The 13,087-nt window shown below is 42.3% G+C and overlaps 1 protein-coding gene across 4 annotated transcripts in view; it reads left to right on the top strand.

The window, feature by feature from the left end:
• Positions 1–13,087, top strand: part of LOC104691842 (hepatocyte nuclear factor 4-beta-like) — a 52,250-nt gene that overhangs the window by 13,489 nt on the left and 25,674 nt on the right. For 3 of the 4 annotated variants that reach the window (XM_019288277.3, XM_019288279.3, XM_019288281.3), the window contains 4 exons: positions 1,366–1,492; positions 6,577–6,800; positions 10,690–10,849; positions 12,336–12,885. The gene's annotated coding sequence lies outside the window, so the exon portion shown is untranslated. The remainder of the gene's footprint in view (positions 1–1,365; positions 1,493–6,576; positions 6,801–10,689; positions 10,850–12,335; positions 12,886–13,087) is intronic. The other variant, XM_019288278.3, reaches the window with a different exon arrangement.

The following is a 13,087-nucleotide window of genomic DNA, read 5'->3' as shown; positions in this document are numbered from 1 at the left end:
GCAGTGGCAGAGTATGGGGAGCTTTGTTAGTCCTGGATGTGCAGATTCCTGTTTTGTATTTGAAATAGATCTGCACCCTCTTGGTTAACAAAATATTATGCTCAGGACAGCTACCTGAGCCACCTCACTGAGCCAAAGGGCCCTAAGAGGGTTCCAGAAGAGCCAATATTAAATCCAGAGACATCAACATTAGTGAAGTAGGACTAAATTATCTCCAGCTGGTGCTGGCTCTCACCTGAGGCTCAGAAATAAGTAGCTCCCTGGAAAAGAAGGGAAGATGAAGGGTGCTAATGAGGACCAGAACCACGCTTGGAGCTCAGGTCACGTTCTGTTTCCAGCCCTATCAAGTGCAGTCAGAGACAATTTTTCACCTCCTGTCACTTGTGCACCAGCCAGTCCATCAAAGCCAAATTCCTCTGGCAGTGAGGAAGGATCCAGTCCCACTGTTGGAGCATTGGAGGCATGGCTGCCCCTGCTTCCAAGGTCTAGGTGAGAAGCGGAGATCCCTTGAAACTTCTGTTTTCCTTCATTCAATTAACTCTTTGTAGCTGTTAATTGCATGTTAACCATGATCAGAACTCACTACCAAGGGCTTCGCTCCTCACTGACCAGTGCCATTGAGTGCAAATCTTGAAATATTTGGGGAAAATGATAGGGAAACACCAACCATTGCTCTGTGCTGAACGTGACTTAGAATAGCAACTTATGAGCAGATTAAAAATCAGCTCTCACATCACCTGGATATTCAGAGACCTTCACTGTGTGTTTCTGAGCAGTTCTTATGACTAAAGTGGTCTTAGAAGAAACAGGGATTTTCAGACATTAATTATTTACTCATGTGATAGGTAAGCTCTGCTCTCACATGTACCATACTATTATTTTTAATTAACATCTCTAGATTCTCTGGAAAACCCTACTTTCCATGTGACTCTTTATAGCTAAGCAGCGTTGAAAATACCTGTATTCCTCACTGCACCTAGAGCTGCAGAGTCAGAATGGTTTGGGTTGGAAGGAACCTTAAAAATCCTCTTGTTCCAATCCACCTCCCACTATCCCAGGTTGCTCCAAGCCCTGTCCAACCTGGCCTTGGACACTTTCAGGGACCCAGAGGCAGCCACAGCTTCTCTAGGCAAGAAGGAGATGGGTATTCATATGAGTGTGGCACTTGTGCAGCACTTTGGGGCATACTGTTGGGCAGAGACGGATATAACGAGGCATGGAAAACATAAATTCAGCTGGCTGGGATCACTGGGTGAGTAATTATCCCTGTGGAAGCCCAGCAGGTGGATTAATTACTGGGCTGCCTCTGCAATAAGCAATTAAGGGAAAACATCTGTTTCACATCACCCATCTCTCCTTTTCCAGGATACTCCTCTGGTTTGTCTCTCTGATGCTGCAACCTGGAGACAAGTCATTTCTGTGAGGAGGTTGTGCAAACATCATGTGTTCCTGTGTGGAAAGCAGAGGACACGGCCAGGAGCAACAGGACACGGTAAGGAACATCCGGAATGAACTCCCGACTCCCTTGTTTTATTTTCTATTGGGTTCTGCCTTGTTCCATTCCAGAACGAAGCTGTTTCCAGGCACTGGCAGCAGCCCTGTTAGAGGTGCAGAAAATAAACCCAGGAGCCAGCTCTGCTCGGTGACTCAATATCTCTGCTGCCATCTTGAGTAAGAGGAAAGTCTGAGCATCTGAGCAACCTTTTCCTGCTTGATTAGGGGTTTTAAAGTGGATTTTGTTAAATTAGCCAGGCCAAACTCATATCTGGTGTGCAAAGTTGGAAAGGTCCTGTCTGCACCAGGAAAGGTTCCCATGCTCACCAGTGCTCCAGGGTATCCATGGCTGATGCTGAGTGTCCTTGTGCTGCTGAAAACTGAGAGCAAGTGAAGCAAAATGGTTTTTGTATTACCAGCAGGGTTTCTTCATGCTCTGGGTAGATTTAATTGGGAGAGAATCTGTTCAAAATGATGGTAAATCCAGAACGACCCTGCTTTAGGTGAGCTGGTTTCAATATTGCTGCTGTAGGTCGACATGCACAGATGTAAAAGAATGGTTTTTCCCCCTAAATTGTGGCTATTTCTTACTGGGATAAGTTACCCAGAAGTTAAATCTGGTTGTCTATAGATTATCACAATGTCCAGGCCTCTGCCTGCTAACAGAACATAGACAGAAAAATAATTTTTGAAGGTGTGGACTTCATTATTTACTTTATCCAACTTGCCTTTAATTTATCCATCTTGCCTGAGCAAGCATTGCTTTCTCTAGAAGTCCCTTATCCTTATTGCTCTTGTCTGGGATTTATTTTTCAAGCAAGGATTAGATTAAATTTCTGTAAAAATATTTAATACACTTGATCAGAAATGTGGGGTTTAGCAATGGATCAGTGTGTCACCTGCTGTGCACACAGCAAATGTTGGTTATTTTCTTTGTGTCTTGATCTAAAATCGTGAATATACAATTGGAACATACATTTGGTGAAGAAATGTATCCACCCTCCTTTAGAATGACATGAAAATCTCATGTTTAATTTAAAGTACAATGGAATTGCTGCTTGGCTTGAAGTGCTTAAGCAATATTAGAAACTTTTGCCTAATCTCTGTTTTGCAGATTAAAATACCAGTATTTCCAGTGCAACCAGAATTTATTAAAGCAGGCTATTGCCTAGGGAAACATGCCTTTGGATGTGTTTCTATCAACTCCCCTGGAAAAAAATTGAATATAATTAGTGTTGCATAACCATAGAGAGAAAAATGGGCCAAAACCTAAGTGCATAAAGGGAATATTGCAACTGTGGAGTGTAAATTGCTTGTGGCTTGCCAGGCTGGTTGTCATTCCTGGGGGCCAATGCCAGTCAGAAAGTCCTAACTGGAAGAAAGCAGCAAGGCTGGCGATGTCCAGGAGAAAGATGAGAGGAGCTGTTGTATAAAATTGGGAAAACAGAGTCCCAGAGTGACAGGTAATTTGTTTTATATATACCTTGTATACCCATCAGTGAAATTCAGGCCAAAATGAAATTATTCCAGTCCCTGGTGATGGAGTTTCACTCTGAGTTCATGGAGACTCCAATGGCTCGTGAGACGTTGCTAAATAATTCTCAGTAATTGTCCCATTCTTTCTCCTTCTCGTGGTGAAATCAGTTCTGTGAATCAGCTCCTCTTCCAATTAAAACAATTGGCTGATTAAACTCTCTCCATGCAGTGAGATCAGATTTGGGTGATTCTCACAATGCAGTGACTGGATTTGGTGGGGGCTATGTGCATCTGGGACTGAGCTGCTCTGGTTTCCCTCTTCACTTCTCCTCTTCACTTCTTGTCTGCTGCACTTATTATCAGCAGGGTTGTTTCTTGCAGCATTTCTGAACAGCACCAGGGCTGGAGGCTTCCATCCCCCAAGTGCTGCTGAAGTATAAATAAGAGCAATAAAGAGCCTTTTCCCTCTGCTAATAATTCATTGGTGTTTTTATGCAGAATTCTGGCCTGGAGCAAAATATAATTGGCAGGCAGCTTTTAACAGGGGAGGCCACAGTGACCTGTTTCAGCAAGGGACCACGGAATAACAACCTCATGTTGTGCTTTAAGCATCACTGAAATCAGAAACGAAGCTTGGCTTGGAGAGCTCCTCCAGGATTTAAGGCTGGTTTTCCCATTCCTTCCCTGAAATATCTGGGGGAAAAAAACCCAAACAAACAAGAGACAGAGATTAGGTTATTCCATGTGTCAGGGGAGAAATAGCTGTAGTAAGTAGGTATATGGTGTAAAAATGCAGGTCTGATCTGTCCCCAGGCCTGTGACATTTGCCATACACTTGGGTTCCCCAGATTTGCTAAAAAACTCTGCCCTGAGGGAATGTCGACAGTGGCAATTCACAAATGAAAAAACAGAGGAGTGCATAATTTGCTGGTTAACTCCAATTTCTAAATGACTCATTTGATGTCACATATTCTTGAAGATATGAAATGGTTCTAATTAAAGGCAGATGTGCAAAATATAGCCTATAGGATGGATATAGGGAAAACATACTTTTCCATGTGAGTGGCAAAGCCCACAGCCACAAATACCTCTCCAGTTTGGCAGCCTCAAAAATGCATCCACAAATATTATTCATCTCAGTGGTCTGCAAAGATTTATCAGGGGTTGCAGCTTCCTGAAAACATCTGTGAGGCTCAGGGGTTTGTATGTGTGTGTTTGTCACTTGGCAAACAGTCACTTGCTTTTACTATACCCTCTAAGAGAGCAGCAATTATGAGTAAGAGAGTCTGGAAGAGACTGAAGTGTTCAAAAATGGATCTTATAGGGAAAATATAGCTGGATGTTTACAATAATTTCTCCAATTTAAAGTCATGAGAAGCATCTTTCCACACGTCAGTATGTCTGCTTACTGCTTTTTTTTTTTGGGGGGGGGGGGGGGGGGATAAATCTCTTAGAAAGGAAAATGTCTGAATTTGTCCCAAATACTTTAAAAGTAACTTGTCATTTTGGATTGTGAAGGATGGTTTGGGTTGGAAGGGATTTTAAAAAAGATCATCCCATTCCATCCCCTGCCATGGGCAGGGACACCTTCCACTATCCCAGGTTGCTCCAAGCCCTGTCCAACCTGGCCTTGGACACTTCCAGGGATCCAAGAGCAGTCACAGCTTCCCTGGGCATCCTGTGCCAGGGCCTGCCCACCCTCACAGGGAAGAATTTCTTCCTAATATCCCATCTAAACCTAAATTTTTGCAGTTTAAAGGCATCACCCCTTTGTCCTATCTCCAAATGCCCTCTCCAACAGATGAACACATAATCCTGAAGCTCCAGGGGTTGAGTAAGAGGTGTCTTATTGATGAACAACCAGTGCTTCCCTTACGGACACTGTTGAATTGTTATGTTGTATCTATGATTCTACGGTTTCTCCACGGTCCCTAAGGCATTTTAAAACATATCCCTTACTAGAAATAACAGAAAAGCAAAAGTCTCCATGGGATATAGGATGGACAACCTGTTAGAGATGATTCACACACTGGAGTGTGCTAAAGACTGTAAGGGTACAAAAATGCACCCAACCAGCACCAGCATTGCTTTCCCACGTTTCCAGAGACTGGAGTGCAGTTCATGTCCCTCAGAGCCTTGGTTTGTGAAGGAGTCAGGGCATAAGCTGCTGAACACCAGTGAGGGATTAAATCTTTGCTGATGAGTCTCATTTTCTATCTCTCCACGTCCAGCTGAGATGGATATTTTTAATGACCTCTGGGTGCAGAGCTGGAGAGCAGAGACAAGCAACGAGTCCCAGAATTACTGGGGTTTCTCATCTCCTGCTTTAAAAAGAGATAAAATAGGGATTGCTCCTGTGCCTCAGTTCTCTAGAACAAGCTATTGGACCTGATGGAGCTGAACTCAATGATTCTCTTCCCTTCCAACTCAGGATATTCTGTAATTCTGTGATCTTTTCCTACAGGTTTTCTCATTTTTCTTCTTGACTTTACACTTTTGATGCTATTATGACTCATAGATGTTTTCTCCAAAGCCTCATCAATTTCAACACAATAAACATAGATAATCCATCATTAAAAAAAAAAATTTAAAAATCAATATTTACTTAGGTTTGTGCCTGTTTCAGCTTTCCAGTCCCCTGCAGAAATGGAAAGTTTTTCTCCAGAGTACTTAACATGTTGGTTGAGGATTTTTCCCTTTTACCCTTGATGCTGAACTCCAACAAAATGTTTGTGTGTGTGCAAGAGCTGCAAGGTCAGATGTGCAAATAGGTAATGGATTGTTGCAGATGAAATGGACCTAGCCTTTGAGTTTTGTTTTGGTTTTTTAAGTGGTCTGTCTCCTCTCTGAAATGTTTATATTTGCACTTAGTTTACTTAGAAGACAACACTGAAAGGAGTATTTTGGAGGAATTCCATCTTTGTCCTGAATTATTAACTTGTCTGAAGAATGGCAAAGATAGAAAATCCGGTGGACAGAAACAGAAATCAAAACTATCCAACAAAACACTGCATCATTTCCCTGGAAGGAACGTTGTTGAGTTTACTGTAAATCTGATGATGATTCCTGTTATCACAGTCAAAGGTCAACCCATTCTTGGTGATACTCTGAGATAACATCTGTTGGTTTATCTCCTATAACAAAAACACAGTGTGAAGACACTGAGGAGAATGGTTTGCAAAAAATCTTACAACCGGAAAAGGCGGCTTTTGGTGACATTTGAATCTTTCTTGTGATAAAACTGGATCCAGATTCCACCACAGAAATCTTAAAATGCAAAAGAAAAACAAGGGACAAGGTAAATTCTTTTAAACTCAGAGCTTGGCATTTGTAAGATACAAGGCAAAATCTAAGTCCTGGGTTAATTTTTGGGAATGTGGGAGATTAGAGTTTAAGATAAATGAGTATGGCAGTGATAGAAGAATCCCTTAAAAACGGTGCTTTACGTGCTAGAAAAGGGCTTGTAACATAAAGGCATTCCCTAAAATAGAAAGCACAACACCGACATAAAACACTCATCATGGTTTCAGTGCAAGGCGAGGATTTGCACTCCTAACCTCCCACGATGGAGCTGGGCCTTGAATAGCATTTCTGTTCTCTCCTCAGCTGAGCTAATGACAGATCTGAAGAAGTGTCAACACCGCAGCCGAACAAGCTCGAGGTGGCAGGAATGCTGTTCACAGGGGACGTGGGAGTCACAGCAAATACTCTTTTCAAGGCTGGTTGCTCCTGATTAAACAGTGTTTTCAGCAGGAAAAGCCAAAAACTTGCCCAGAGGCAGTGGAGTGCTCCAGATGAGTCCCATGCCTACTCCAGCAACGGCGGGTGAGGTAATGCTCTCCCTGGCTCCTCTCTCCTCTCCTGCTGCCAGCTCTGGCTCAGGCTGGGATATTTGCTATTTGCTTACTATTTATTTTTTATTTATTTGCTATTTATTTGGTATTTTTTATTTATTTGCTATTTATTTGGTATTTACTTTTTTAAAATTTATTTATTTGCTAGTTGCTTTATTCAGAGGCCGATGTCACCCACGGTGGAGGAATCCAACCTAATTCCCGATGGCTCCATGTGTCATTTTCATTCTTGGCAGGGGGAGTTTGTCTTCTGTGACTTCACCTCCCATAAAATTTGCAGGTTGAGTGGAAGTCACCTAAACTGCCCGTGAGCTCTCTTTAGGGAGGTTGGCATTGCCGTGCAGTTCCTCCGAGGTCTCTTGGACACCTGTCTGAGTTTGGGATGAATCACCCTCTGGACACAGCAGGAGAGGAAACGGCCTCAAGTTGAGCCAGGGGAGGTTGAGATTGGATAGTAGGAAAATTTTCTTCATGGAAAGGGTTATCAAGTGTTGGGACTGGCTGCCCAGGGAAGTGGTGAAGTCACCATCCCTGCAGAGATTTAAAAAACATGTGGATGTGGCACTTGGGGACATGGGTAAGTGGTGGGCTTGGCAGTGCTGGGGGCATGGTTGGACTCGATGCTCTTGGAGGTCCTTTCCAATCTTAATAATTCTATAGTTCTATGACACGCCAATTTTTCTTTAGGGGTTGAAGAGATACTGATCTTCCAATCCATGTGTGAAATCTTAGTTTGGGATGGTGAAAATTAGGAGAACGTCGTGATGGTGGTCTGGAGAAGGGGCTCTGATGCAACCTCGTAGTTCTGTGAGTGACAAAATCTGGATGAACACATGGGAACAACTCATCGCAAGGGCAGTGAGGGGAAAATGAGGGCAGAAATGGAAGTTTGATTATTTCATGGTCTTTCCCCCATGTTTTGGTTCTCTGGACAGCATATTCCAAAGCTGTTTTCCAGTTTCTATTCAGTGTTGGATATATCAACAATTTGGAGGAATTTGGGCTGCATTGCTCTGAGACAGAGCAGAGCTCAGCCCAAACTCTTGCAAATTATTTGAGTTTCGATTTTCACATGTAAGCCCAGCCCAGGAAAAAGTTTCCATCTTTGTAGGAAATAACTAGAAAAAGAACATTTGCCTGCCAGAGAGTGAAAAACTGTGCAAATCTCACCTGTGAAACGCAGTATGAGTTCGTTGAAATAAGTCCCATCTTAATTTTGGTGAGTGAGGTGAAGTTTCACAAATGTGTTGACGTTTTCACAAGTTGATGGTGCCAGATATGATCTCTACTGAATTCTTATATTTTCAGATAAAATGTGTTGTACCCACAAATTTGTCAGTTTTGCTCCCTAGGACATAACTTTCATTTTAGTTTCAGAAGGTTGCCAAGGGTCCCAAATTTGAGTCAGAAACTGGTACCATACCTAACATTTACAAACAAAAATAAGAAGCAAAATGTTTTGTTTCTGTCCTTTTAGTACTTTAAATTTTGTTCATAATTAAATACTTTAATTTCCCTCCCTTCAGCGACCTTCAAAGTTCAATTACAAATGAAACCAACAACTCTTTTTTTCTATAAAAAGAGTATTAAACGAAACTTGTTCCTGTTTTTCCATAATTTTTTCAAGTGTTGATCAGCTGATCTCTTTCCAGAAAAGAAAAGAGACAAGAAGTCCCTGAAAGGAAAAGAGACAAGAGGTCGTTGTTGATGTGAGGAAAAACATTGGGGTTTTTTTTCAAAAATATTGCAGCCATTTCTTTTTTCTGCGAATTTACTTCTGCTCATGGAAAACAAAGAAGAGAAATTCCAGCTGGTGCATGGAGGCATCAGGTGTTGGCTATGAAGCGTTTGCCAGGCAGGGACAGGTTTATAAAAGGCCTTGGACCCCACGTAGGGGAAATGAGATTTTTAATCAGATTTCACTCAGGTGTCCAAAAAAGGGGATTTATTTCTAAATCACCAGTGACCTGTGGCTCCATCTTTGCAAATCCAGTTGTTATTCCCAGCGGGAGCTCCTGTTTCTCAACAGAACTGAAATTCAGGCGGCTTCACATTTAGGAATCAAAAGGAGCCCTTTGTGCTTCTGAAAGTCTGGCCTTGGCCAAGTGTTCTGCAGCCAAGAACAAAAATTAAGTTAACTCAGAAAGAACAAGTCATCAGCCTGACCTTTGGTCATCAGAAGAATGTAAAACATCTCAGATTTATTCCCCAAATCCAAGTCAGATTTCATCTGTGCTGAACATTCGGTGCAATAACTGGGAATTTCATGAATTAGCCAACGTGGAGTCACTGCTGGCAGTGGGGTCTCCAGGTGATTTGTACTTGACAGTTTGTAAAGACCAGAATCCAGCATTCCAGCCTGCTGGAAAGAGCTCTTTAAGGGTTTTTTAATTTGGTTTGGGTTTGATCTTTTGTTGTTGTGCCTTTTTTTTTTTTTTTTTTTTTTTTTTGAGGGGGTGTTGTGGTTTAGATTTTTTTTGTTTGTTTGTTTAAATTGTCCTAAAGGAATTCTTTCCAGCATAGTGATTGGAGCTTGTTTAAGTTTCTATTTACTCCAAAGGGTTGTTATGGAAGAGTGAACCTCATTGTTCTAAAGCAAAATGAGTAAATGATAAATGAATGTGTTTGGCAGCAGTAAATCAAAATAAGTTTGTCTGCAGAGACAGGAGGTGGAGGTCCTGATATTTTGCTTTTCTCCCCTCCATCCTCCTGTATGATGGGTGATGATCTCCCACGTCTATCAGGTCTGTCACAGGACTTGTGAAATTTCTTAAATGATTTTTATTTTATGAATAATCACTACACAGGCAAAATCTTTTTGGGAGATAACAGCTGGAAGAACAAGGAGCCCCTCACAGTGGAAGTTACAACATGTGGAAATGTAATGTTCATTGTAATAAGAAATACCTGAAAATGTAGAGACATTTTCCTGTTTACTGTACCATAAATATCAAACTGCACCCAGGAAAGGGGAGAATTGATTTAATAACATCTCTTCTAGATAACTTTGAAATGTCTGCCATGGTAATTACATGCTAATGATATGATTTCACACTGCTTATAATCTCAGCAGCACACTGTTTCTAATTATACATTGCCCAGAAAAAGGGCCTTGCTGCTTTCTGTCTCTAAATTATTGTTTTTATCCAGGCACCACCTGTCCAGGTAGGTAATATTATAGCTACTGTTGCTTCTGAGAACCACCTGATCATTGATGGATTTATGTTCACTGCATAAAAATCCTTTTCCTGAACCCTGCAAGTTCACAAAAAACTGTAATTAGTGCTGCATTTCAGTCAAAGAAAATTTCAAAACAGTGGTAGGGGATTTTAAATGGCTCTCTATGAATAAAAGCAGAAAACTTCTGTTCCAAAAATACAGTTAATGACTTCTGCCTCACCATTTTGCATAGCAACAAGTCCTTCATTAAGTTTTAGTCTCTCAGACACCTCTCCCCATATGCAGCATTGAGTTAATTTCCTTTAAAATCATCCTCCAAAGATGGATGTGCAGCTTCCATGGCTTGCAAACATCTTCCCCAATCACTTACCTCTCCAAGGAAATGTTATTTCTGACACCCTGCCCACAGTACTTTGTGTTCTCTCTTAATCAATCTAAGCGTCCTTATCTTTGTTGCACTTCATCTTGTCTAACAAGCGTTCCCAAAAGCACCTGAATTTTATTTCTAGGAATAAGTGTGCTGTCTTATTGGGACCATGTGTTCTTCAGAGCCTGCCCTGTGCCCTCACATAGGAGAATCCACATTGATTCATTCCCAGAGCATGAACTTTGAACACTCGTATTATTTTTATTAAACTTAACTCTGGTTCTTTCTCTGCTCTCCCCTTTCCCCTGCACCCTCCAGCTATATCCAGCCTCAGAGTCAAAACAGGGATAAATGGAAAACACATTGGAAAGAGGGTTATGTCCATATGGAGGAGGATTGACATCCATTTCCAAACTGGGAAGAACGTGCTATACCAGCCAGTTTTGCCCTTGGTTATCCACCTGAGATGCCTGTGCAGGTGAGTGCCTGAGCACCCAAGGAAAAGAGGGACACTCTGGGAAGTGTCTCAGCAGAAAGTGTTTGTCAGCCTCACAAATCTCTACTCAAATCCATCCTTTCTGCGGTCACAGTCTGGAAAGGATTTGAGTTCTCTTCCCCTCTCCCTGACTGCTCTGTCAGGTTGGATCATGGTAAGGTAAAAAGAAACCAGCTTGATGTTCCTGGCTCTTGGCTGGGCCATTGTCACTTCCTTGTGACATGAGCAGTCATGCTCAGGAGATGTGAGGCCACCTCTGAGTCTCCTGATGTTGATAAAACTCAGCCCCAGCCTTGAGTAGGTCCCAGCTGAATTGCAGCTGTGACTCAGAAAGTGATGTAAGAAAGCAGGGAGAGGAAAAAGAAGAAACTGTTCAAACCTCAGCAAGGTTTTGTCCATCTTCAGGAGTGGTTTGGAACAGGGCACTGACATCTGTTTGGAACAAATGCCATGTACTGTCCCTCCAACCCCACCTTCCACAACAAGTCAGTCCTGATTATCAGTGTGGATGTGGTGCTGAAATCTAGTCCTGAACTATGAAATTTGCTCTATAACCTTTTGTCATTCCCAGAATGAAAATTGTCCAAGCACATCCTCATCCCACAACTTTCCTTGGAAATTATCCTCAACCCTCACATTGTACTGAGGGATGGAAAATGCTGAGAGATCTCTAAAGCCAACAAGATCAAGGCAGGAGCCCTGAGTTCTCCTCTCTGAGCCTCAGCTGCCCAAAAGCTTGGTAAATACCAAAATGGCTATTTTAATGGTGAGAAATCCATTAAAAAAACTCTCCTGGAATTGTAGAAATGTGAAAACCCTTTGCTGTAATAGTAGCAGAGTTCTGAGAATCAGGCAGGATTGTGCCCACAGCTCAGTTTAAAAAAAAAAAAAAGAGATTAATGGGAATAATCAAGCCTGACATTGAGTAAGAGGCAAGAACGAGTAATCAGATCCCAACTTAGCTGATGCTGGCATTACTGGGAGCCTGGGGCACAGTCCAAGGATAAAAACATAATGTCTTATCTAAGCAAGGAGTCATTTGTGCACCACTGGTTACAACACGTTCTTAAAAAGGGAAAGAAGGAAAAGGAAAATATGGCACATGAAATTATTTTATTCCCCAGAAACGATAAGAAAGTAAAGCTAAAAGTTCCTACACCCAATCTTTATAGAGGAAAAGCCTTTCTAGAGTTAACCCCTTGCAATGTCCACTGTAAAACCCCAGGAGATGAAAAGATATTAAAAAATAAAAGTGAAATGGGGATTAAATCAAATTAATATAATGAAGACACTTAAAACCTCAGATTTTGGAATATTTCTTGCTATTTGGAGATTGCTGGGATCCATGGGGCTGGCCTGCTCCTCGGTTCAGTGAGAGTTCAGCAGTCTGGCAATCCCATCCTTTTGGCCGAGGCTCCTTTTCTGGCAACGCATCTTCCTGTTTCTCAAGACTCTTCTTTTCCTCCAGATTCAACAGGATGTTGACCTGGATCTCTCAGAACAGCTCATGGAGAGGAAAGACCCTCTGACACAAAACAACGTCACTGGAGAGAGAGCTGTAATGTCAGGGAGGGCATCTGGAAGATCAAAGTGGGAATAAACCAATCACTCCAAACTGTATGGCTTTGCATGGCTGGGTTTTATTTCCATTCTTTTGAAGCACATCTCATGAGTCTTAACAAGGAAAGAACTTTTGTGTAAATCAAAAAAAGGTTGTTTGTGTAAAATTCAGTAAATTAAAAAAAACCCCAGCCCAAACGCCACAGGCCTGCGGGGAAGAACTGGAATTGAATTTCTGTAATATGGACCTTTCCCAGAAAAGCCAGGCGTGGGTCAGCGTGCAATGCAACACCACACATCTGCTAGGGATTCTGCCCAGTTCCTCCCAGTCTTTTCCATTTCCATCATTTGCCATCATTTGAAACCTTTCACGATGACAACTCTCAACCACAGCCCAGCTCTTCCCCAGCAGGGGCTCTGGGACTCTGGGGCTGCCTGGAGTCGGGAAGAAGACACAGGTGAGAGGGATGGAGGGTGGTGGGTGGAAGTCACCTCCTCCACCTCGCCTCTGCCTATGGAGCAGGGTGAAACCATGTGTGCAGCTGGAATGAAGCCTCATTTTCCCCTTCCAGTAGCGACTCAAGGTGTGACCCAGTGTAAGCACTGTGGCGTCTCACGGAAATGACTCAGGTTCTCAGTGCTGACCTGTTTTGATGATCT

This window comes from Corvus cornix, chromosome 11, assembly GCF_000738735.6.
Source record: "Corvus cornix cornix isolate S_Up_H32 chromosome 11, ASM73873v5, whole genome shotgun sequence".
Classification (NCBI taxonomy): domain Eukaryota; kingdom Metazoa; phylum Chordata; class Aves; order Passeriformes; family Corvidae; genus Corvus; species Corvus cornix.
Note: the sequence above shows the minus strand (reverse complement) of the source record. Positions and strands in the feature narration are given on the sequence as shown.